The sequence below is a fragment of the Macrotis lagotis genome, chromosome 3, assembly GCF_037893015.1.
Source record: "Macrotis lagotis isolate mMagLag1 chromosome 3, bilby.v1.9.chrom.fasta, whole genome shotgun sequence".
NCBI lineage: Eukaryota > Metazoa > Chordata > Mammalia > Peramelemorphia > Peramelidae > Macrotis > Macrotis lagotis.
The window spans coordinates 148,218,984-148,242,901 of NC_133660.1; positions in this window are offsets into that span (position 1 = coordinate 148,218,984).

Sequence of the window (23,918 nt, forward strand, 5' to 3'; positions counted from 1 at the left end):
TAATGTAACTTTAAAATATGCATATGCATGTGGATGGACATTGAAAAACTTTCATAAGCTGTAATTAGAAAAATAAAGTAAAATAAAATATCAATTGCACAAAAATATAAAAATAAACAAGTTCTGTATAATTAATTTTCAGTTGATGATTTCATAATTTTTTTATAAAAGGTAACTTGTATTATGGTCTATAAAGTATTCCTTTCTCATTTCTGATTTTCTTTTGCAGGTTTTAAACCTTAATACTTGTTCAATTTTTGTGAAGGTCCCGGGGAAACTAAAATAAAGTTATACTCTATATACATTCATTTTTTTCCCAGAAGTCTATCATATCTAACTTTTCTGTGATTTTATTCATTTTTAAGTTCTTTCTTATTTATTTTATTTATTATAGTTTATTTATTTAGATTTAGCTAGCTCTGAAAGGGATATGTTAAAGTCCTCTCCCAGGATAGTTTTATTATTTATTTATTTATTAATTATATCCTCTCCCAGGACATTTTATTTATTTATTTTATTTATTCTACTTCCTCCTTTAATTCTTTTTTCCCCTTTAACAGTGTCAATGCTATGCCATTAATTATATGTATGTTTAATATTAACATTATTTCATCAATTATGATCCAGTTTCTCTTCTTATCTCTTAAAATTAGGTATATTTTTTCCTTTATCTCAGATATTATAATTATCTCTACTTTTTTTTAAAATTCAACTGAAACATAAAAGTCTGATCCATCTGACAGCAGTCTCAATTTAACTACATCTCCTCCTTTCAAGGATTTTTGTTTTGGTTTTTTTAAAACAAGTTGTTGCTTTATGAGTTTCTAATTTATTTTGCTATCTGCATCCATTGCAGTTCCTCCCATTTATATTCACTGTTATGAACACTAAATTGTGCATTTACCTCTGTCCTATTTTCTTGTGTTTATCCCCTTCTATTTTTAATTATCCTTCCTTCAAAGTTTGTTTTGCTTTTGACCAATTGCCTTTTTTTTTTATCTGCCTGCTTCTTCCTATTCCTTTTCTCCTTCTACTTCCTTCTTAGGTATGATAGATTTATATTGCAATTGAGTGTATATGTAATTTTCCCTTTTGAACTGTTGTAAATGTGAGGTCCAAGCATTTTCCAACTCTCCAACATTATCCACCCCATCCTGCCAGTATTAAAGTTAATCACTTCTTCTTTCTGAGATAACTTTCCCATTCTTTCTCTCTTCCCTTTTCCCAGGATCTTACTCTTTCTTCCCCTTCTTTTTTTCCATCATCTCTTTCTCTCTTCCCTTTTGCCAGGACCTTACTCTTTCTTCCCTTCGTTTTCTTTCCATCATCTCAATGTAATAATTAAAATCCTTCTAAGTGCTCTAGCAATGATAAGATTCTTAGAATTTTATCTTAGAACTCTATCTTATGTTTATTATTTTTTTCAATGCAGAAAAGTAAATTACTTTTTTCTGATTGAGTCCCTAATGTTTCTTCTTTTATGCTTACCATTTTATATTTTTCTTGATTCTTATATTTGAACTAAGTTTTTTCTATTTATCTCTGGTCTTTTCATCAGAAATATTTGAAAGTCTCTTACTTCATTAAACATACATTTTTTCCCTTTGAAAAAATAATACATAGCTTTTTCAATTGTGGTTATATCAGCTATTTTGCCTTCTTGAATATCACATTCTAAACTCTCTGCTCCTTTAACATTGTTAGTTACCAAATTTTGTGTGATCTAGATTATAATTACACAAAATTTGAGTGGTTGTTTTCTGGCTGCTCAAAACATTTTCTCTTCAGTCTGGGAGATTTGTATTTGCTCTAATATTACTGTGGATTTTCATTTGGGGAATTTTTTAGTTATTAATTGAAATTTTCTTTCAATTTCAACTTTACTCCCTAATTCTAAAATATCAAATAGTTTTCCTTTCTAATTTCTTGAAATAAGATGTCTATGTTCTTTCTTTGGGATTTTAATTCATCCAATAGTTCTTAAATTATCTCCATTTGGTTTATATTCCAGGGAAACTATTTATCCCAGTAAGATGTTCAAATTTTCATAATTTTTTTCATTCTTTGACTTTGTTTTATTATTCCTTAATGTCACAGAGAGTCATTATCTTTTGCTCTCCCAATTCTAATTTTAATGAATTATTATCTTCAGTGAGCTTTAGTGCCCTTTTTTATTTGACCAATCCACTTTTTAAAGTTATCTGTGTGATTTTGCTCCTCTTTTTCCATTTTTTTCATTTTTGTATTTTTAAGACATTATTTACATCAGTTTTTTTGTACCTCAAATACTAAGGTATTATTTGCCTATTCTTTAATTTCTTCCCTAATCTAATTTCTTTAAGTAATTTTCCTTCTATCACTTTTATGTGACTTTGAAAATTATTTTAAGCTCTTCCAAGAATTCTCGTTAGTCTTGTGCCCAATTCATATTTTTTTTCTTTGCAATTTTACTAGTAGCTGTCTTAATTATCTGAATTTATATCTTGAGATTCTCTATCATCACAGTATCTTTTTCATGGTCATATTTATTGCTGTTGTTTTGAGATTTTTTACTCATTTTTCTAACCTATTTGTTTATGTTGAATTTTATATTGCATTTGAACTGTGTTCCTGACATGGGGGTATGATGGGGAAAAGCATTGTTTACAGATCTGCTCTTCTCAGAGCTTTTTCTGGGACTTTGAACATTTTGTGACACATACTGCTCCTCTAGACACTCTGTTCTTCAGACTCACTTGGAAATGGAAGTGTTTCTACACCTGCGATTCATAAGAATCATTGTTCCCTGACCCTTATAACCAAAATCAATACTGCTTCTTGGACCATTTGATTGAGTGTATGCTCCCTTTCTGACCTTGATTTTAATCCAGAAGTGGAAATAGGCAATAGATTTGCCAAATAGACTTCAGTCCTGTAGTCAGTGCTAGCATAGGAATATCCTGCACAGTGGGGTACAGTATGATCCTGAAGTTAGGTGGACCAGAGTTCAAATCCAGGCTCATACATTTAATTGTATAAGTTACTTAATACTGCTTGCCTCACATGTAGGGCTATCTCTAGTCATCCTTATTCATATCTGGCCACCAAACTCAGATGTCTCTTGAGGAGAAAGTGAGTCTGGTGTCTTAGCATAGCACCTTCCCTAACTCAACTTCAATTCTCTTGGTCTTCTTCAAAAAGGAAGGATAAATATTAAAATGAAAGGTCACCTTAATCCTCTATGGTTTAAGAACTATGGAAGGTACTAATGCTTCTATTACCATCACTGCTGGTGTTTCATCCATATGGGTAAATCCCAAGTCACAAATATTATTTTTTACTATCTCCTAAGTTGTCTCAGGGGGGAAGAATATCTTATCCAAATCTCTTGTTGCATCCATCCAGAATTTGTTTTGAAGCATTTTTTAATCTTGTGTGTGTGTGTGAGGGGGAAGAACCTGATGGTATGCTTCATCTATTTGACCATCTACATCTCTTTTTAAAGATCTTTAAATTCTTTTAAATAAAAGATTTTATTTATTTTGAGTTTTACAATTTTCCCCCAATCTTACTTCCTTCCCCCCACCCCCCACACAAGGTAATTTGTCAGTCTTTACATTGATTCCATGATATACATTGATCCAAATTGAGTGTGATGAGAGAGAAATCATATTCTTAAGGAAGAAACATAAAGTATAACAGATAGCAAGATCAGACAATAAGATATCAGTTGTTTTTCCCTAAATTTAAGGTACTAGTCCTTGGTCTTTGTTCAAACTCCACAGTTGTTTCTCTGGATACAGATGGTATTCTCCATTACAGAGAGCTCCAAATTATCTCTGATTGTTGCACTGATGGAATGAGCGAGTCCATCAAGGTTGATAATCACCCCCATGTTGCTGTTAGGGTGTACAGTGTTTTTCTAGTTCTACTAATCTCACTCAGAATCAGTTCATGCAAATCATTCCAGGCTTCCCTGAATTCCCATCCCTACTAGTTTCTAATAGAACAATAGTGTTCCATTACATACATACACCACAATTTGCTAAGCCATTCCCAATTGAAATGCATTTACTTGATTTCCAATTCTTTGCAACCACAAACAGGGCTGCTAGGAATATTTTTGTACAAGTGATGTTTTTACCCTTTTTCATCATCTCTTCAGGGTATAGAACTAGTAGTGGTATTGCTGGATGAAATGGTATACCCATTTTTGTTGTTCTTTGGGTGTAGTTACAAATTTCTCTCCAGAAAGGCTGGATGAGTTCACAACTCCACCAACAGTGTAATAGTGTCCCAGATATCCTGCAACCCTTCCAACAATGATCATTATCCTTTCTGGTCATATTGGTCAGTCTGAGAGGTGTAAGGTGGTACCTCAGAGAAGCTTTAATTTGCATTTCTTTTCTAAGCAATGATTTAGAGCAATTTTTCATTTGATTATGGATTGCTTTGATCTCCTCATCTGTAAATTGCCTTTGCATATCCTTTGACCATTTGTCAAGTGGGGAATGGCTTTTTTTAAAATATGACTCATTTCTCTGTACATTTTAGAAATGAGTCTTTTGTCAGAAACGTTAGTTGTAAAGAGTGTTTCCCAGTTTACTACATTTCTTTTTATCTTGGTTAATCTTTGAATCTTTTTATAGTTTCAATAAGTCTTATATCTACTGATAAATGTAAATTGAAAGCTAATACCCTTTTACTCAAAATACTTCCTGAAAAATAGGATGTAATGGTAATATAGTATTATAATCTGCAAGCAATGCTAAATGAAAAAAAACATCCAAATACAGAAAAAGAAACAGAAAAAGAAACAAAAAATATGTGGGAAAAAGATGAAATCCATATAGTCCCCATTAACAAGTCTAGAAAAATTTGAAAGAGCTTTCACCTCAATACTTTTATTTAACCCTGAAACCTTTGCTTTATACATCTTGAAAATTGTTAGAACTTTTCTTCATAAATAGAAGAGGAACTTCTCCAAAGACTATTTTTTTCCGTACTATCTAGAATCAAGAAGATCTGAGTTTAAATCCAGACTTAGACAACACCTGTGATTCTGCGCAACTCAAAAACATAGGTTCCGCATCTGTAAAATGAGGATAATGACTGTCCAGGGTCTTTGTGTGAGTCAAAAGAGATAAAAATTGTAAAGTGCTTAGCATAGTATCTGGAACATAATGAGTGCTATCTAAAGAATTATTATTGTTCTTATTATCTCTTTGAAAAATGAGAACTTTTCAATACGAATTATAGAATGACTGTATCATGACTTTAATAATATAAAGATTGCAAATTGAACATCTTCCATTAAAATAAGAAGGTACCTTTTTCCCCCTGCTAGGTGTCACCTTAGAAAATTGACTACAGAGCTGAAAGTTTAAGAGATTTTTTAGAGTTTATGCAACTGGTATTTGTCAGTGAAGACTTCAAAATCTTCCTACTCTTCAACCCAAATTTCAACCCAACTCTTTCTGATTCCATACTGCTTCTTTCCATCACATTAAAAATATAATAACTATAACAAGAACCTGTAATTATATAGAACTTTAAATAAACTTTGCTAAGCATTTTGTCCATATTATTTGATTAAATGCTTGCTATGTTTCCATGGTTTTTCTTTAACTTATGCAGGAATTTTGGAAATAGTTTTAAAAATATTTTTTTTCTATGTAACAATCTGAAGTCACATATAAAATGTGAAAATTTCACTCCAAGGGGCATTTTACTTTTTAATATTTGGTATTTATATAAATTTAGGTCTCTCATATGATATATTCAAATATTAACATTGAATCTCAAATATTCACTTGAAATGCTTACATATGGAATCTTAGAATGATAGCATTAGAAAAGAAAATAGATCAAATATGTTGTCCATTCTCATGAACAGAAAAAGTATCAGACAATCCGTAATACTTTTATTTAGTACATTTATTCACTTGGAGCCTTAATAAAGATCAAATGATTAAGTGTTGCTGCTCCATTAACCATAAGAAGACAATTGACTCCTTTGGGGAAATTATCTGTTCTATTATGCTCTACATGATACTCATCTCACTGGATATTGGAACAAAACAGGATTAATTTTAGAACTGAAAATAATCTAGTAAAATTAAAATCATTCGTTAGTTAAGAAATATCTCTACATTTCAGTTATAAGGTGTTATGAAAATGAGTGTACATGTTGAAATACTCTATTCTTTACTTTTATTATTGACATTAGTAATATTTTTGTCCCAAACTATGATTTGATTTTAGAGAAACTCTACTAAGTAAACTTTCTGACTGATTTAAATCAACAATTTTGTTGTAATTTACAATCTATTAGAGTAACTTCTAGAACAAAAAGGTATGATTGCTTACTGTCTCACAGTCAGAGGGAAAGAGGACTTGAAATCTAGACATCCTGATTCTAAGAGCAGGTGTAAAACCACTGTATCATAATGCTACTAAATTCTCAGACGAGGGAGTCAAGATGGTGGTGTGAAGCTCATCAGCTCCTGGAGCCTTACCCTACCAAAGATACATGAAACCTCTACTCTGACACTCATCTGCAGATCTCACCAAGAAAAAGAGAAGATTCAAAGAATGGGATGAACCGTGCCATAAAGTAGAAATGAATATCTTAATGACTTAAAAACCAGAATGCTACAATATGTTGTTTACAAGAAACATATTTGAAGCAGAAATACACACACACATGGTAAACATAAAAGGTTGGAGTAAAATATAGTGAAATAGTGAAAATATAGAAATTCTAAAAATCAAAGGAGAGATTAATAATATAGAAAGCAAAAAAAGATCACATAAATAAATCTAAGAGTTGGTTTTATGAAAAAGCCAATTAAATAGACAAAACTCTGGTTAATCTGATTTAACAAAAAAGAGAAGATAACCAAAGAACCAGTGGCAAAAATGAAAAAGGTGAACTAACCACCAATGAGGAGGAATTTAAAGAGATAATTAGTAGCTTTTTGCCAAACTATATGCCAATAAATTGGAGACCTTGAGTGAAATAGATGAATATTTACAAATATATGAACTGCCCAGATTGACAAAAGAGGAAATAAATTATTTAAATAACCACATTTCAGAGAAAGAAATTGAAGAAACCATCAATAAAATCCCTAAGAAAAAGTCTCCAGTTTCAGGTGGATTTAAAAGTGAATTCTATGAAACATTTAAGAAACAAGTAATTTCCATTCTACATAAACTTTTTTTTTAAAAAAAATGGAGAGGAAGTAGTTCTGGCAAACTCTTTTTGTGATACCAACATGGTGCTGTTACCTAAACCAGGAAGAACCAAAACAGACAAAGAAAATTATAAACCAATCTCCCTAATGAATATTGATGGAAAAATCTTAAATAAAATTTTAGCAATGAGACTACAGCAAGTTATTACTAGGATAAGACAACATGATCAGGTTGGATTTATATCAGGCATGGAAGAATGGTTCAACCTTAGGAAAACATTCAACATAATTAAACATATCAATGTTAAAACCTACATAAATCATATGATTATCCCAATAGATGCTGAAAAAGCCTTTGATGAAATTCAATATCCATTTTTATTAAAAACACTAGAAAGTTTAGTAATAAATGGAGTTTTTGTTAAAATAATAAATAGTATAATAAAGTATATCTGAAACCATCAATAATATTATACTTAATGAGAATAAACAGCATTTCCAGTAAATTCAGGGGTGAAACAAGGATGCCCATTATCACCATTACTCTTCAATATAGTATTAGAAATGCAAGCAGTAGCTATAAGAGAAGAAAATGAAATTGAAGGAATCAGAATAGGCAATGAGGAAGCAAAACTTCCACTCTTTGAAAATAATATTATGGTATTCCTAGAGAACCTGAGAAAATCATCTATAATTCTCCTTGAAACAATTAAAAAATTCAGAAAAGTAGCAGGATATTAAATAAAATCTTCAGGATTTCTGTACATGAAACACAAAGTCAAAGAACAAGTGTTAGAGAAATTGCACTTAAAATAACTGTAGATAACAGTAAATACTTGGGAATTTACCTCCCAAGACAAACCCACAAATTGTAAATTAACACAATTATAAAGCTCTCCTCACCCAAATAAATTCAGATCTAAACAATCAGAAATATGTCAAAGTTCATCGTTAGGTCAAGCTAATATAAAAAAATTACCATGTTATCCAAATTAAATTACTTATTCAGTACCATATCTATCAAACTACCAAAAATCAATTTTACAGAGCTAGAAAAAATAGTAACATAATTCATCTGGAGTAAAAAAAAGGCCAAGAAAAGCATGGGAACTGACAAAAAAAACATGTAAAGGAAGGTGGCCTAAATCTACCAGGTCTAAAGCTGTATATACATATATATATATATATATATATATATATATATATATATATATATATATATGTATAAAACAGCACACATCAAAACTGACTGGTACTGATTAAGAAATAGACTAATGGATCAGTGGATTAGGATAGATTTTAAAGAAAATGCAAGAAATGACTGTAGCAAACTACTATTTGAAAAACACAAAGACACCAGCCTCTGGGATAAGAACTCACTATTTGACAAAAAGTGTTGGGAAAATTGCAAGAAAGTATGGCAATAATTAGGCATAAATCCAATCTCACACCTTATACCAAAATAAAGTCAAAATGGGTACAGGATTTATACATAAAGAACGATATCATAGATAATTTAATAAACCAAAAAATACTCATCTATCCGATCTACGTAAAAGGGGAAAATGTATGACCAAACAAGAATTAGAGCACATTACAAACTGCAAAATGAATGATTTGGACTATATTGAATTAAAAATATTTTGCACTAATAAAAACAATGCTGCCAAAATTAGAAGAGCTAGGAAACAATCTTTACAACCAAGAGTTCTGATAAAGGTCTCATTTCTAAAACATATAGAGAACTGCATCAAATTTATAAGGTCACAAATCATTCCCCAACTGATAAATGGTCAAAGGATATTAACAGATGGTTTTCGAATGAAGAAATTAAAGCTATATACAAGCATATGAAAAAATGCTCCAAATCATTATTGAATAGAGAAATGCAAATTAAAACAACAATTTAGTATCATCTCACACATATTAGATTAGCCAAGATGAGAAAAAGGGAAGATGATCAATGTTGGAGAGGTAGTGGGAGGACTGGGACATTGATGCATTGCTGGTGGAGTTGTGAATGGATCCAACCTTTCTGGAGAGCAATATGGAACTATGCCCAAAATAATGTGTTAAAAACCAGTTTAGGTCAATTGGAAATAGCAACCCACAATGCTAATGAGGAAAAGAATTCCTTAAAAAGTCCTGGCCACTTCTAAGAGGAGATAAAAAAGCTCTCTGAAGAAAATATTCCTTCAAATGTAGAATGGAACTAAAGAAAGCAGATGACTTTGCAAGAAATCATTAAACAATAAAAACATTTCTAAAAGAATGAAAAATTCCATGAAAATATGATCTATCTCATTGGAAAAAATCAATTAACCTGAAAAATAGATACAGTAGAGAAAATTTAAAAAATATTGAGCAACCTGAAAGTCATTACCAGGAAAATAGCTTAGGCTTCATTTTTCAAGAAATAATGCAGGAAAATTGCCCTGAGATCCTAGAAGCAGAACGTAAATAAAAATTGAGGGAATCCAGTTCCTGAAAGAGATCTTCCCCCCAAAGTAAATTCTCCAGAATATTATAACCAAATTCCAAAACTCCTGTGTCAAAGACAAAATACTACATTTGCTGCCAAAAAGAAACAATTCAAGTACCATGGTGCTAGTCAGGATTGCACAGTATTGGGCAGTGTCTACTATAGGGCTCATAGACTGGGGATATGATATTCTGGAAGGTAGAAAAGCTTGGTCTGCAACCAAGAATCAATTACTCAGCAAGACTGAGCATCCTCTTTCAGGGGAAAAGATAGATATTTCAAGGAAACAGATTTTCAAGCTTTTTTTTATTGAAATGTTCAGAGCTGAACAGAAAGTTTGATCTCCATGTACAAGAATCTGGAGAAGTATAGAGAGGGTGGATGTGAAGGACTAACTATGAGGAACTTAATGATATTGAACTGCATGTATTTTTCCATGGGAAGAAGATACTGATAACTCATATGAACCTTCTTATTTATAAAAGCAGTTAGAAGAAGCACAGGAGATACTTGAATATAATGGCATAATATAGTATAAAGATGGAGTCAATGGTGATAAAGGAAAGGATGGGAAAAAGAGAAAGTAGAGGGAATGGGATAATATTTATCATAAAAGTGTCAAGGAACACTTTGCAATGGAATTGAAGGGGGAATGCAAGGAGGAATGAGTGAGCCTTCATTCTCATAAGAAATGACTCAGTGAAAAAATAATACACAGTAGGATATCTAACTTACTGTAGAGGAAAAATTAGAGGAAAAGGATGGGGGAAAGGGGGATGGTGGAGGGGAGTAGGTGATAGAAGAGATGGAAGATTGTGTTAGAGAATAGTCAGATACAACATAATTCTGAGCAGAGACAGGGTGAAAGGAGAGAGAGAATAGAATAAATGAGAGTGGGAAGGAATAGAATGTAGGGGAATACAACTAGTAATAGAAACTGTGGGAAAAGATATTGAAGCAACTTCTGTGATGGATTTATAATAAAGAAGACAACTTATCCCAGAGACAGAGTTGATGAAATCTGAACCAGACTGAATAACACTTTTTTTCTCTTACTTCAGTTCTCTTGAGGTTTATCTTTTTCTGGGGGAGTGGGGGGTAGGAGGGATTATATTTTCTTTCATAGCAAGATTTTGTAATAATATGAAAATAAATAAAGCATAAAAAATAAATGGATTGTTCATCAAATTCTGAAGGGTTTTTGTTTTGTTTTGTTTTGTTTTGTTTTATTTTCCACTGGATGGGGATAGCATTGTCCATAATTGATGTAATAAGGTAATCCTAGCTTTCTGAAATGCTGAGAGGAGCTGTATCCATCAGGGTTGATCATCTCACAATATTAATGTTCATGTATACATTGTTTGCTTTGTTCTGCTTCCTTTGCTTAGCATCATATCCTATAATTTATTCCATGCTTCCCTATAGTCTGACCACCTATGATATCCTACAAAACAATAGCATTCCATAGCATTTTTATACCATAACTTGTTTAGCTATTCCCCCATTGATGGGAATCTCCTCAATTTCCAATTCTTTGCCACTACAAAAAGAGCTGGTATGAATATTTTAGAACATGTGAGACTTTTCCCATTTTTCAAGATTTTTTCTGTGTATAGACCCTGAATTAGAATTGCTGGGTCAAAGGGTATGAACACTTTCATTGCTCTTTGGGCATAGCTCCATATAGTTTTCCAGACTGGATAGATCAGTTCACAACTACAAAAGCAACACATCAATGTCTCAGTCCTCCCACAACCTCTCCAACATTGATCATTTTCTCTTTTAGTCATCTAGTCAATCTGGTAGGTGTGAGATGATAATATATAGTTGTTTTAATTTGCATTTATCCAATCAATAATGATTTGGAGCATTTTTAAATATGATTATATATGTCTTCAATTTCTACTTGGAAACTGTCTTCATTTACCATTTACCAATTGGGGAATTACTTGTAACCTTATAAATTTGATGCAGTTCTCTATATATTTTAGAAATGAGACATTTATCAGATCTTCTAGTTTTAAAGATTGTTTCCAAGCTTTCTACTTTCCTTCTCATTTTGGCAGCATTGATTTTATTAGTGCAAATCCATTTAAATTTAATTCAGTCAAAATCATATTAGCTCAACTACTCATGAACAACTGACATTTTCCCCATTCTATCATTGGTTCATACAGTTTCTCAGTTTGTCTTGGGAGATAGATTCCCAAGTATTTAATTTAGTCTTTATTTACTTTAAATGGAAATTCCCTTTCTATCTCTTGCTTTTTGGTTTTGTTGTTCTTTCCCATAATTTATATGAGTTAATTTAGTTTAAATTAATTTTATTTATATTGTATTTATTTAAGGCAATGTAGTCAAATGACTTGCCCAAGGTCACATAGCTAGGCAATTATTAAGTGGCTACAGCCAGAATTGAACTCAGATCCTCCTGACTCCAGGGCTGGTGTTCTATCCACTGTACCAATGATTTTATTTTATATCCTGATACTTTGCTGAATTTGTTGTTTCAAGATTCATTAAGATGATTTTCTTGAGATCTCTAAGTATATCAGCATATCATCTACAAAGAGTGAAAGCTTAGGGGCAGAGTCAAGATGGTGGCAGGTGAACAACTTCTCTTAGGTGCTCTCTCCAAAATATTTCATAAACCTTAAAATTATGACTCTAACCAAACTTTCAAGAGACACAACCCATGGAAAGATCTAGTGAGGCAATTCTCCAGCCCAAGGTAACCTGAAAAGAACAGGAAGGCTTTGTTCCATGGAGTTGGAGGAGTGGCAGTGCACTGGAGTGAAGGAGCTTCAGCCTTTCCAGAATAATCCCAGTGCACCTGGCAGCAGAAGCTAGTTTCCTGACCTGCTACCCCAGGGAGCACCAAGCACAACTTGGAAGATCAGCAGGGAGACCTCTACCAGAGCAAGTGGGAATCCCAGTCCAGCATGGCCCTCCTCAGCATGGCCTTAGCCATCAGTAAAGCTCAGATGACAGGAAACAGAAGCAGGCCCACAGAGTGCCACCCCCCCCAGCAGAAACCACCTGGAAGCTGCTCCCTGAGCATTCAGCCCATGGAAGTTAAGGGAGTGGAGGGAGAGTGTCAAAGTCTGGCCTCTGTCCCTGGGGCAGGACTCTGGGACTTTGGCCACATTCAGACCTTGATCTGAGTCTGGGGCACCAGATAGGTGATCTTGTGGCCATTTGACAGAACAAGAGAGCACTCAGCCTCACATACTGATGTCCTTGCAGGGGTTCCCCAATAATACTCAAAAGCTCATGAAGCACCCTCAAACCAGGCATAGGCACGGAAAATGAGTAAACAGAAAAAAAGGAACCTAACCATAGACAATTACTTTGGTCCTATGGAGGATTAAAATAAAGTCTGAGAATGAGATTGTCCAAGCTTCTGTATCTAAAGACTCCAAGAAATATAGAAGTTGGACTCAGGCTATGACAGAGCTCAAAAAAAAATTGAAAATCAAATAAGGGAGGTAGAAGAAAATTGGGAAAAGAAATGAAAGAGATTCAGGAAGTCAGCAGCTTAGTCAAAGAGATCCAATAAATGCTGAATAAAATCACATATTAAAAACCAGTGTAGGTCAAATGGATAAAGCAGTTCAAAAAGTTATTGAGGAGAAGATGCCCTAAAAAGAAGAACTGACCAGATGGAAAAGGAGATAAGAAAGCTCTCTAAGGAAAACAATCCTTTAGATGTAGAATGGAGCTAAAGGAAGCTGATGACTTTACAAGAAATCAAAACTATCACTGAAAAATAAATACTAGAAGAAAATCAAGGCTACCTGAACATCATGATCAAGAAAAGGGCCTTGACTTCAATTTTAAAGAATTTCTACAGGAAAGTTGCCCTGATAGAATGGAAATTGAGAGAATGTACAGATCACCCCCAGAAAGAGATACCAAACCCCCCCCCCCCCAGGAATATTATAGCCAAGTTCCAGAAATCCTGAGTCAAGGAGAAAATATTACAAGCAGCCAGAAGGAAACAAGTCAAATATCATGGAACTACAGCCAGGATTACCCAGAACTTAGCAGAATCTACATTAAGGGCTTTTAGGGCTTGGAATATAATATTCCAGAAGGCAAAAGGGCTTGGAGTGCAACTACCCAGCAAAACTGACCATCCTCTTCCAGGGGAAAAGATGGACTTTCAATGAGTTGGGGGAATTTCAAATGTTCCTGTTGAAACTATCAGAGATGGGGAGGCTAGGTGGCACAATGGATAGAGCACTGGCCCTGGAGTCAGGGGAAACTGAGTTCAAATCCGGCCTCAGACACTTAATAATTTCCTAGCTATGTGGCCTTGGGCTACACTTAACCCCATTTGCCTTGCAAAAAAACCCCTAAAAATAAAAAAAAATTAAAAAAAGAAATGACCAGAGTTGAAAAGAAAATTTGATCTTCAAATACAGGACTCAGGTGAAGCATAGAGAGTGGCTGAGAAGGGTAAAATATGAGGGACTTAATGATGATGAACTGCATGTATTCCTGTATAGAAAAATGATACTGATAATACTCATATAAACCACCTCATTTAATAGAGCAGGTAGAAGGAGTTTTATAGATAAGGCATAGAAGAAAACTGAATTTGAAGACATATAGTAAAAAGTGGAGTTAATGGATGAAAGGGAAATGTCCTGCTAGAAAGAAGAAGGAGGAGTAGAACAGAATAAGATATTTCATGTAAAATACATTTCATGTAGCTTTTGCAATAGTATGGAAGGGGAAAAGGCAAGGGGGAATGAGGGATCCTTTATTCTCATTGCAAATAGCTCAGAGAGGAAATAGCATAAACACTTAATAGGGTATAAAAGTCTGGAAGGAAAAGGAGAGCATGGGAACAGGGGAAGGAGAGGGGAAATGTCAGTGATAGAGGAAAGGTTAGATCATAGGAAAGGATAGTTACATATAAAACATTTTCCTTTTTACTTTTTGCAAGGTGGTAGAATTGTCTGGTGGGTGGCCTGTGCAGGACCACAGTGTCAGGTGGTTGTTAGATCTCTGGGGTGGGGGGGATAGAAATTTGGGGCCTCTTGGCCCCAGGGCCAGTGCTCTGTCCACTGTGCCACTTGGCTGCCCTACAGAACATTTTTGAAGAGGGATAGAGTGAAAAGGGAGAAAATATAATATATGGTAATGGGGAGGAATGGATGGAGGGACTGGCAAGCAGCAACAGCAACTGTGGAAAAATATGGACATACCCAGGGTACTTAATCCTTTGTTAAGTAAATTATAAATTAAGTTCAACCCAAATTTCTTTAGAAGTTTTTTATATTTATTCTCATTTTGTACAAATAATTTTTTTAAATTAATAAAATATTCTTGTTTAAGAGCAAATAAAATAACCCTCCCACCATAAATATAGACTTGCTTGAGTGATAAAGTAAAGGGGAGAGAAAAAAAGTTAAAATTTAAAAAAATAATAGTAATAATTGTAGGTATGGCCAGGTGGCGCAAAAAACAGAGCACCAGCCCTGGAGCTACGAGCACCCAAGCCCTCATCCAGCCCCATAGACCCAACAATCACCCAGCCATGTGACATGAAAGCCACCCAATCCCCACTGCCAAAAAAAAGACCCAAAATAAAATAAAATAAAATAATAATAATAGTAGGGGTGTCTGAGTGGTGGACAGAGCATTGGCCCTTGAGCCAGGAGCACCTGGGTCCAAATCTGGCCTCAGACAACCAATGATCACCCTGATATGAGTCTCCAGGCAGGCCACAGCCCCATTTGCCCTGCACCACCCCCAAATAATAATAATAAAAAATGTGCTTCAGTCTTTGTTCCAACAGCAACAACTCTGTCGTGGGTGGATCACATTCTTTATGGTAAGTCTATTGCAAAAGTTATTTCCATATTTTTCGACCATTGCCATTGCTGATTGCAACTTCCTCCTTTCATATTTCTCCACTACCATGCACTATATTTTCTCGCTCCTTTCAATCTGACTCTGCTGTAGGGTACCTGAGTGGCACAGGAGACAGATCCCTGGTCCTGGGGCCAAGAGGCCCTTAGCCCCCATATCACCTCTTAGGCCCAGCATCCACCTGGCCCAATGGTCTAGGACAGGCCATCCAATCCCAGCCCCTCACAAGAAGTAAAAAAGAAAATGTGCTATATCTGACCACTCTCCCCCCATGGTCCATCCTCTCCTCCATCACTCACATCCCCCCTTCCCCCATACCCCTTCTCTCCTTCTTACTCCAGAAGTCTATACCCCATTGAGTATATATGCTGTTTCCTCTCCTAGCCACCTCTGATCAGAACAAAGATGCCCTCATTCCCCCTTGCCTCCCCACCTTCTATATCATTGCAATAGCTCATTGTAATAAGGAAAAATCTTATTATATGAAATATCTTGGCTTATTCACTTTCTCCTTTTTCTTTCTCCCATTACATTTCCCTTTTTTTCTATTGACTCCATTTTTACACCATATTTTATCTTCGAATTCAGCTTTCTCCTCTGCTTTAACTATAAAAGCTCCCTCTACCTGCTTTATAAACTGAGAAGGTTCCTATGAGTATTATAAGTGTCATTTTTCTATGCAGGAATACATGCAGTTCATTATCATTAAGTCCCTCATATTTTCCCCCTTCTCCTCCACTCTCTATGCTTCACCTAAGTCCTGTATCTGAAGATCAAACCTTCTGTTCAGATCTGGCCATTCCAAAAAGAACATTTGAAATTCCCCTGGTTCATTGAAAGTCCATCTTTTTCCCTGGAAGAGGACATTCAGCCTTGCTGGGTAGTTCATTCTTGGCTGCATTCTAAGCTCTTTTGCCTTTTGGTATATTATATTCCAAGCCCTACGAGCTTCCAATGTAGCTGCTGCTAAGTCCTGTGTGATCCTGATTGTAGCTCCATGATATTTGAACTGTGTCCTTCTGGCTGCTTGTAATATTTTCTCTTTGACTTGGGAGTTCTGGAACTTGGCTATAATATTCCTGGGGGTTGGTTTTATGGGATCTCTTTCTTGGGGGGATCGGTGGATTCTCTCCATTTCTATCTTGCCCTCTGCCTCTAGAATATCAGGGCAATTTTCCTGTAGTAATTCTTTGAAAATGATGTCAAGGCTCTTTTCCTGATCATGACTTTCAGGTATTCCAATAATTTTTAAATTATCTTTTCTAAGTCTGTTTTCCATATCAGTTGTTTTTTTCAATGAGATATTTCACATTTTCTTCTACTTTTCCATTTTTTTGAAGTATTGATTCCTGATTTCTGGTAAATTCATCAATCTCCCTGAATTCTATTCTTTGTCTGAAGAATTTGTTCCCCTCAGATAGTTTTCTTATCTCTTTTTCCATCTGGCCAATTTTGCTTTTTTAAAGCATTCTTCTCCTCAATAACTTTTTGAACTGTTTTATCCATTTGACCTAAGCTGGTTTTTAGCAGGCTATTTTCTTCAGCATTTTTTTGGATTTCCTTGACTAAGCTGCTGGCTTCATTTTCATGTTTTTCCTGCATCTCTCTCATTTCTTTTCCCAGTTTTTCTTCTAACTCCTTCATTTGATTTTCAAAGTGTTTTTTGAGCTCTGTCTTAGCCTGAGCCCAATTTCTGTTTTTCTTGGAGTCTTTAGATGCAGGAGCTTGTGCTTCCTCATGTTCAGACTGGGTATTTTGATCCTTCTCGGGCTCATTTGCAAAATATTTCTCAATGGTGTTCCTCTTTTTTCTCTGCTTGCTCATTTTCCCAGCCTGAGCCTGGTTTTGGGGTGCTTCCTGAGCTTTTGGGACACTCCCACAAGGGTCTCAGTGTGTGAGGCTCTGTCCTGCCTCCTGGTCTGTGAATAACCATATGTGTGCCCCTCCCCCACCACAAGGCTGAGGTGGCCCCCTCCCCCTGCTGTTCTATGGAGGGGGCTAGGCTGTAATCAGGATCTGAATGTGGTTAGAGGCCCAGAGTCCTGTTTCAGGGGCAGAGAACAGAGCTCTGCAGTCTCTCTTCACTCCCCTCCCTAGGTTCAAAGGGCTCATTCCCTGGGGGCTCCTGCTTACCCGCTCCACCTGCTTCTGTTTCTTGGATCTGGGCTGCCAAAAGACCAAGTTGCTTGCTATGTGCCCTGAGGGCTGGGCTCCACATGCTCACTCTGACAGAAGTACCCCCACTGTTCCTGCACTTTGTGCTCGGTGCTCCCTGGGGTGTAGCTCAGGAGACTCCCCCGCTGCTGGGAGCCGCGAGTCCCAGTGCCCTGGGGCTGCCTCCAGGAGGCTGAAGTTCTTTTGCTCTGGCAGGGCCACCCCTACAGCAGGCCACCACTTCGACCTGGGGAGCAGAGCCTTTCTGCTCTTTTCCCGGTTACCTTGAGTGGGAGAACTGCCTCACTGGGTCCCTGTGTGGGTTCTGTCTCTCAAAAATTTAGTTAGAGTCCTTAGCTCATGAGTTTTATGAGAGAGCGCCTAAGACAGGATCCTTTCTTGTCACCATCTTGGCTCCGCCCCAGTTCAACCCAAATTTAATTAACCTGGGAGTTCTGAAGGTCTCACTCAAATTTACAATTGATCTTAATTTGCTGGAGACAGGGATTCAGGACTGCCCACCTTATGATGCCCTCATCAAGGACAGTGTTAAACTTTGTGAGTACTGCAGAATTAAAGTAGGTTAAAGGTAACTGAGGCACTTAAGTTTAGAATAAATATTCCTGCTTTTCATCAACTTTTTTGTTTCAAATATAGCAGTGCCATCATGGACCCCTTCAATGGAGATACAAGACCCAACTATAGCCATATCCTATAAGTCCAATGTCTTCTATTATATTCCACCCTTTCTTTATCCTAAGAGAAGTACAATTCTCAAGAATATCTTCCTTTGTAGGGTTGTATAAGATTTAATGGTCTTGACTAACATTTCTTTTGTTTTTCCTTCCTCTTTTCATTCACCTTTGTATGCATCTCTTGATGCATGTTTTTGATGATTGAATTCTCTGTTCCATTCTATTTTTTTGTTAAGAAATTTTAGATATCCTCTATTTCATTGTATATGCATCCTTTCCCCTATCAGTATATTCTGAATTTTTCAGGGTAGTAAATTCTGGGTTGTAATCCCAGATACTTTGCCTTCTGTTATAACATATTTTAGGTCCTTGAGGGTGATAGATCCTATGTGAGTCTGGTTGTGTTTCCTTTGTATTTAAATTGTTTCCTTTTTGCTACTTGCAGTTTTCTCCTTTATTTGAAACTTCTGGAATTTGACTATCATATCCCTTGGGTTTTTATCCTGGTGTCTCTTTCTGGAGGGTTGCTGTGTATTCTTTCAATGGTTATATTTTCTTCTTGTTCTAGCAGATTTGAACAGTTTTTCCTGATAATTTCCTGTGTGTTGTTCTCCAGGTACTTTTTATGAACTTGGTTTTCTGTTAGTGTGATGATTCATAAATTATTTCTACTGGATCTATTTTCTAGGTTGTTTGTTTTTCCTAAAACCTACTTAATGCTTTCTTCAATTTTTTTTCAGTCTTTGTATTTTGTTTGATGGAATCTTGTAATCTCATAGATTCATTGGTTTCTATTTGTTGAATTCTAATTTTAAGGATTTTATTTACTTCAATTAACTTTTGTGTTTCCTTTTTCAGATGTTTATTTTTCATTTTAATGGAGTTGATTTCTTTGGACAATTTTTTTTATAATTATCCTGTATGATTTATTTCATTTTTCCATTTTGGTTTTAAATTCTTTTTTGAGTTCTTGAGGCTTCATTCATCTTTGATAGGGCAAAACTCCAGGAGCATGTTAGCTTCTCGTCACCATGTTGGCTCCATCTTGGAAGTCTGTCAGTTGTTTTTTCCCAATGAGATATTTCACATTTTCTTCTAGTTGTTCTTCCTTTTGATTTTGTTTTATTTTTTTCTTGATTTCTTACAAAATCAAGAGCTTTCCTTAGCTACATTATACATTTGAAGGAGCTGTTTTCTTTAGATGGCTTTCTTATCTCCTTTACCATGTGTCCAACTCTGATTTTTAAGGCATTCTCTTTATTGTTCTTTTGGACTGCTTTCTCCATTTCACTTAAACTGGTTTTCGACATGTTGTTTTCCTTGTTATTGCTTTGTATCTCCTTTACCAAGCTGTTGACTGGGTTTTCATGATTTTCCCTGCATTACTTTCATTTCTCTTCCTAGGTTTTCCTCCACCTCCCTTATGTGATATTTTGAAAATCTATTTTGAACTCTTCCATAGACTAAGACCAATTCTTATCTTTCTTGGAAGCTTTGGATACAGAAGTTTCGACTTTGTCATCTTCCCAATGTGTGTATTGATACTCCATGGGATCAAGGTAATTATCTATGGTCAGATTTTTTTTTTCTGTTTACTCATTTCCCCTTTCTATGACCTTATTTTAATGTACTTCTCAACCTTTTGAGTGTTCTTTGGATACTCCATCCCCAAGGACCTCAATTCCTTCAAGTTATTACAAGTAGATCTGACTGCTGTGGTCTGTGGATGATCACAAACACTCTCCTCTGCCCTGAAGTTGTGATGGGGGTCTCTGCTCCACTATAGCAATAGGGGAGGGAACTCAGACTGTGACCAGAGTCTGAATTTGGACAAGTCCTGTCACAGGGATACTGGAGAGATCTATTCCCTAACCCCCCGCCCACTCCTTACCATCTGAACACTCTGGAAGCAGCTGCCAGGTGGGCCTGCTTCCATTTCCCAGGACTGTGCTCAGACCTGGCAGACTTGGGGTCTGTGCACACTCTAAAAGAGCTTTCTCACTGATCTTCTGAGCTGTCTTTGGTGATACCTAGGTTGGGAGTTTTAGAAACTGCTCCTGCTGCCACAAACCCAGACAGTTTGGGTTTCTTCTTGATCTGTTCTCCAAAACAGTTATTTTAATGATGAGATGCTTCACAGCTGCCATGTGAGCTTTTCCTGGAAGGCTGGAGCTCATTTGCTCTGATGTGGTGAGGCCCTGTCTGTCCTCCAACTCAGTGGAACAAGGCCTTCAAATAGATCTTCCAAGTTATCTTGGAAATCATTCTTTTGTAGATTATGCTATTCTAGAAATTGCATAAAGTCATAATTTTAAGGTATTTCCAGCATTCTGGAAAAGAGCTTCTGGGCATTCCTGCCTCCATACTTTCATCATGGCTTCACCCCCATTCCAAAATATATTTATTTTTTATCAATCTTATGACATGAATTTTATACTTCTCATCATATTGATTAACTTTCTTTGTCCAAATGTGTCACCTAAAGTATGGCATTCATGAATTTATTATTCTAGGGAAACAATGTCAAACTCATCTAGAAATTGAGTCTATAAGGAGAGAAATTTGGGAAGATGGAAGATTAGGTCAGAACGTATTTAGCTCTCTGAATTTCTTCCACAAAAATAGATAATTTTCTTAGAGCAGCAAATTAAAAATGGTGTAAAACAATTACTCTCCTAAGAAAACTTGAGAAGATCCCAGGAATGACCTCATCCCCAGAAGAAGAGGCTCTGTCTGAGTGAAGTAGAAACATGTCCAGGTCAACCCTACAAAATCAGTAACAAGTCCCAGGTACATTTAGGCCAGGGAGGTAACCTCAACCTTAGAAACTTTTATTTCCTGGACAATGTAGGGAACTGAGAGTTGAGGAGGAAGAAATTGAAGGAGTTCCCACTGACAAGGGTTGCCAAACCTAGCTATACTGACCAGACACATCTGAGGCTGAGTTGCCACTGAAGCGTGGGGATAAGGAGCTAGCACACACAAGGTAAGTGCAGCAGCAGGAGACCAGAACTCAACTTTCTGTGAGCATTTGGAAAGAACACAGTCCCTAACTTTGGTTCCAGGAAGTTGAGCAATAGCTATCCTTAATAGCTACCAAAGTAACTGCAGAGAGATCACTTTCAGTCAATGTGACCAGGCTCTAGTTGGGGCTTCAGAGTGAAGAGGAAAGCGCAAGTTTGAATCCCGGGAAAGACCTCAGAAAATAACAGTAAAAAGGAACTGAGGATTGGAGAATTATTCCCCATGCCTCAGAACTAGAACTTGATCACACTAATGATTTCAAAATAATTCATCATCATCATCATCAAAATAAGTAAGAAAAGGAGAAAAAAGTCCTACATCAATAGCTACTATAGGGATAGAAAATATCTGTGTTCATAATCAGAGGAATATAATGAATCTTAGTCAAAGCTACTCTTTCCAATGAGAAGAATGAAATGGTCACAATCACAAAAAGATTTTTATGTTCATAAAAATGACTTTAAAATTAAATAAATCAATGAAAAATTAGAAAAAAATTAAAAACAATTCAAGAAAATCAAGAAAATTTTAAAAATGGCCAACCAGCTTGAATGAGTCAAAAACTTCAAGTAGAAAATAATTCCTTGGGCAAAGAGAATTGGGCAAAGGGAAACAAATGACATTCAGAGACATAAAGAAATAATAAAACAAAATCAAAAGAATGAATAAGAAGGAGAAAATGAAGTATCTCCTCACTAAAACATTGTTTTGGAAACTAGATCAATAAGAAATAATATAAGAATAGTCAAATTGACTAAAATTATGATAAGGAAAATAATCTTGATATATATTAGAAGAAATTATTAAGGAAAATTGCCATTAAGTTCTAGAACAAGAACATAAAGCAGAAATGGGGGGGGGCAAGTAAAGATTACCACTTGAATGGGATCCTAGGAGGAAAAGTCACAGCAATATCATAGTCAAGTTTCAAAACTCCTGGGAATAATAGAAGAGAGGGAAGATTGAGGGAGGTGGTGGTCAAAACAGTGAAGGACAGGATTAAATGAGAGAAACAAGTATAAACAGGGGTGGGGAAATAAGATGGAAGGAAATATTGTTAGCCATAACATGACTGTGAATATGAATTGGATGAACTCTCCTGTTGAATGGAAGCATGTAGTAAAATTGATTAAAAGCCACAATTCTACAATATGTTTTTGACAAGACATATTTGAAGCATGCATGCACAAACACATATACATATGCATACAAATACAAATACATATGTGTGTGTGTATATATATATATATATATATATATATAGAGAGAGAGAGAGAGAGAGAGAGAGAGAGAGAGAGAGAGAGAAAGAGTAAAAGACTAGGGCAATATATATATATATATATATATATATATATATATATACACACACATATATATGTATCATGATTAAGCTAAAGAAAAAAAAGCAAGAATAACAATCCTGATCTCAGTCAAAGGAAACCCCAAAATAGTCATAATAAAAAGATAAGGAAGCAAGTACATCTTGCCAAAAGGTACCATTTAAAATGAAGTAATACCAATAGTAAACATATTTCCACCGAGTGGTAGAATACCCAAATTCTCTGAAAAGATGTTAAGTGGTTATAGGAAGAAATAACCAGCAAAATCTACTATAGGGGTACCTAAACTTTCCCATTTCAAAACTAGATAAATCTAACCATAAAATAAACATGAAAGATGTTAAGAAAATCAATAGAATTTTACAGGGTTAGCTATGATAGACTGCCAGACAAGCTAAGTGATTTCACTAAAATCAAAGAGAATATGTCAGTTAGCATTTGAATCCTGGTCTTCATATTCCAGTCCAGTTCTCTTTCCATTATCATTCCATATCAGTGAACTATTTGTTTTACTCTTCTGCAATGAAGGGAGGTAAATTCCTATTCAACATAATGAATGACTTCTTAAAACTTAGAGACCTATCAAAATTGAATGGTCTGCCTTCCAACTATTGTGAGTTTCCTATTACTTGAAGTCTTAAGGCAGAAACTGAATGACTCACTGCTTGTTGAAAAAATTATAACAGGGATTCATTCAACTAGTTATTTTTTTTTTCTGAATAACCCCTCAGTTCACTTCCATCCCTGAAATTCTATGATTTTAACTATGAAGTTGTTTTAAAGATAAAAAGGGTTTAAACAAAGGGGCAGCTAGGTGGCATAGTGGATAAAGCACCAGCCCTGGAGTCAGGAGTACCTGGGTTCAAATCTGGTCTCAGACACTTAATAATTACCTAGCTGTGTGGCCTTGGGCAAGCCACTTAACCCCATTTGCCTTGCAAAAAAACCCCTAAAAAAAGTGTTTAAACAGGCAAGGTACTTTATCACAATTTTCTCTCTCATCAGTTCTCCAATCCCTTTGCACATAGCTATGATCTGATAATATAATAAATGTATGAGTTAAATTGACTCAGTATAATAGGAAACATTTTTACTACTGACTAGTTTTATAAACTTGATAAAATAATTTAGCCTACTTGGACTCAGTTTCCATACCTCTACA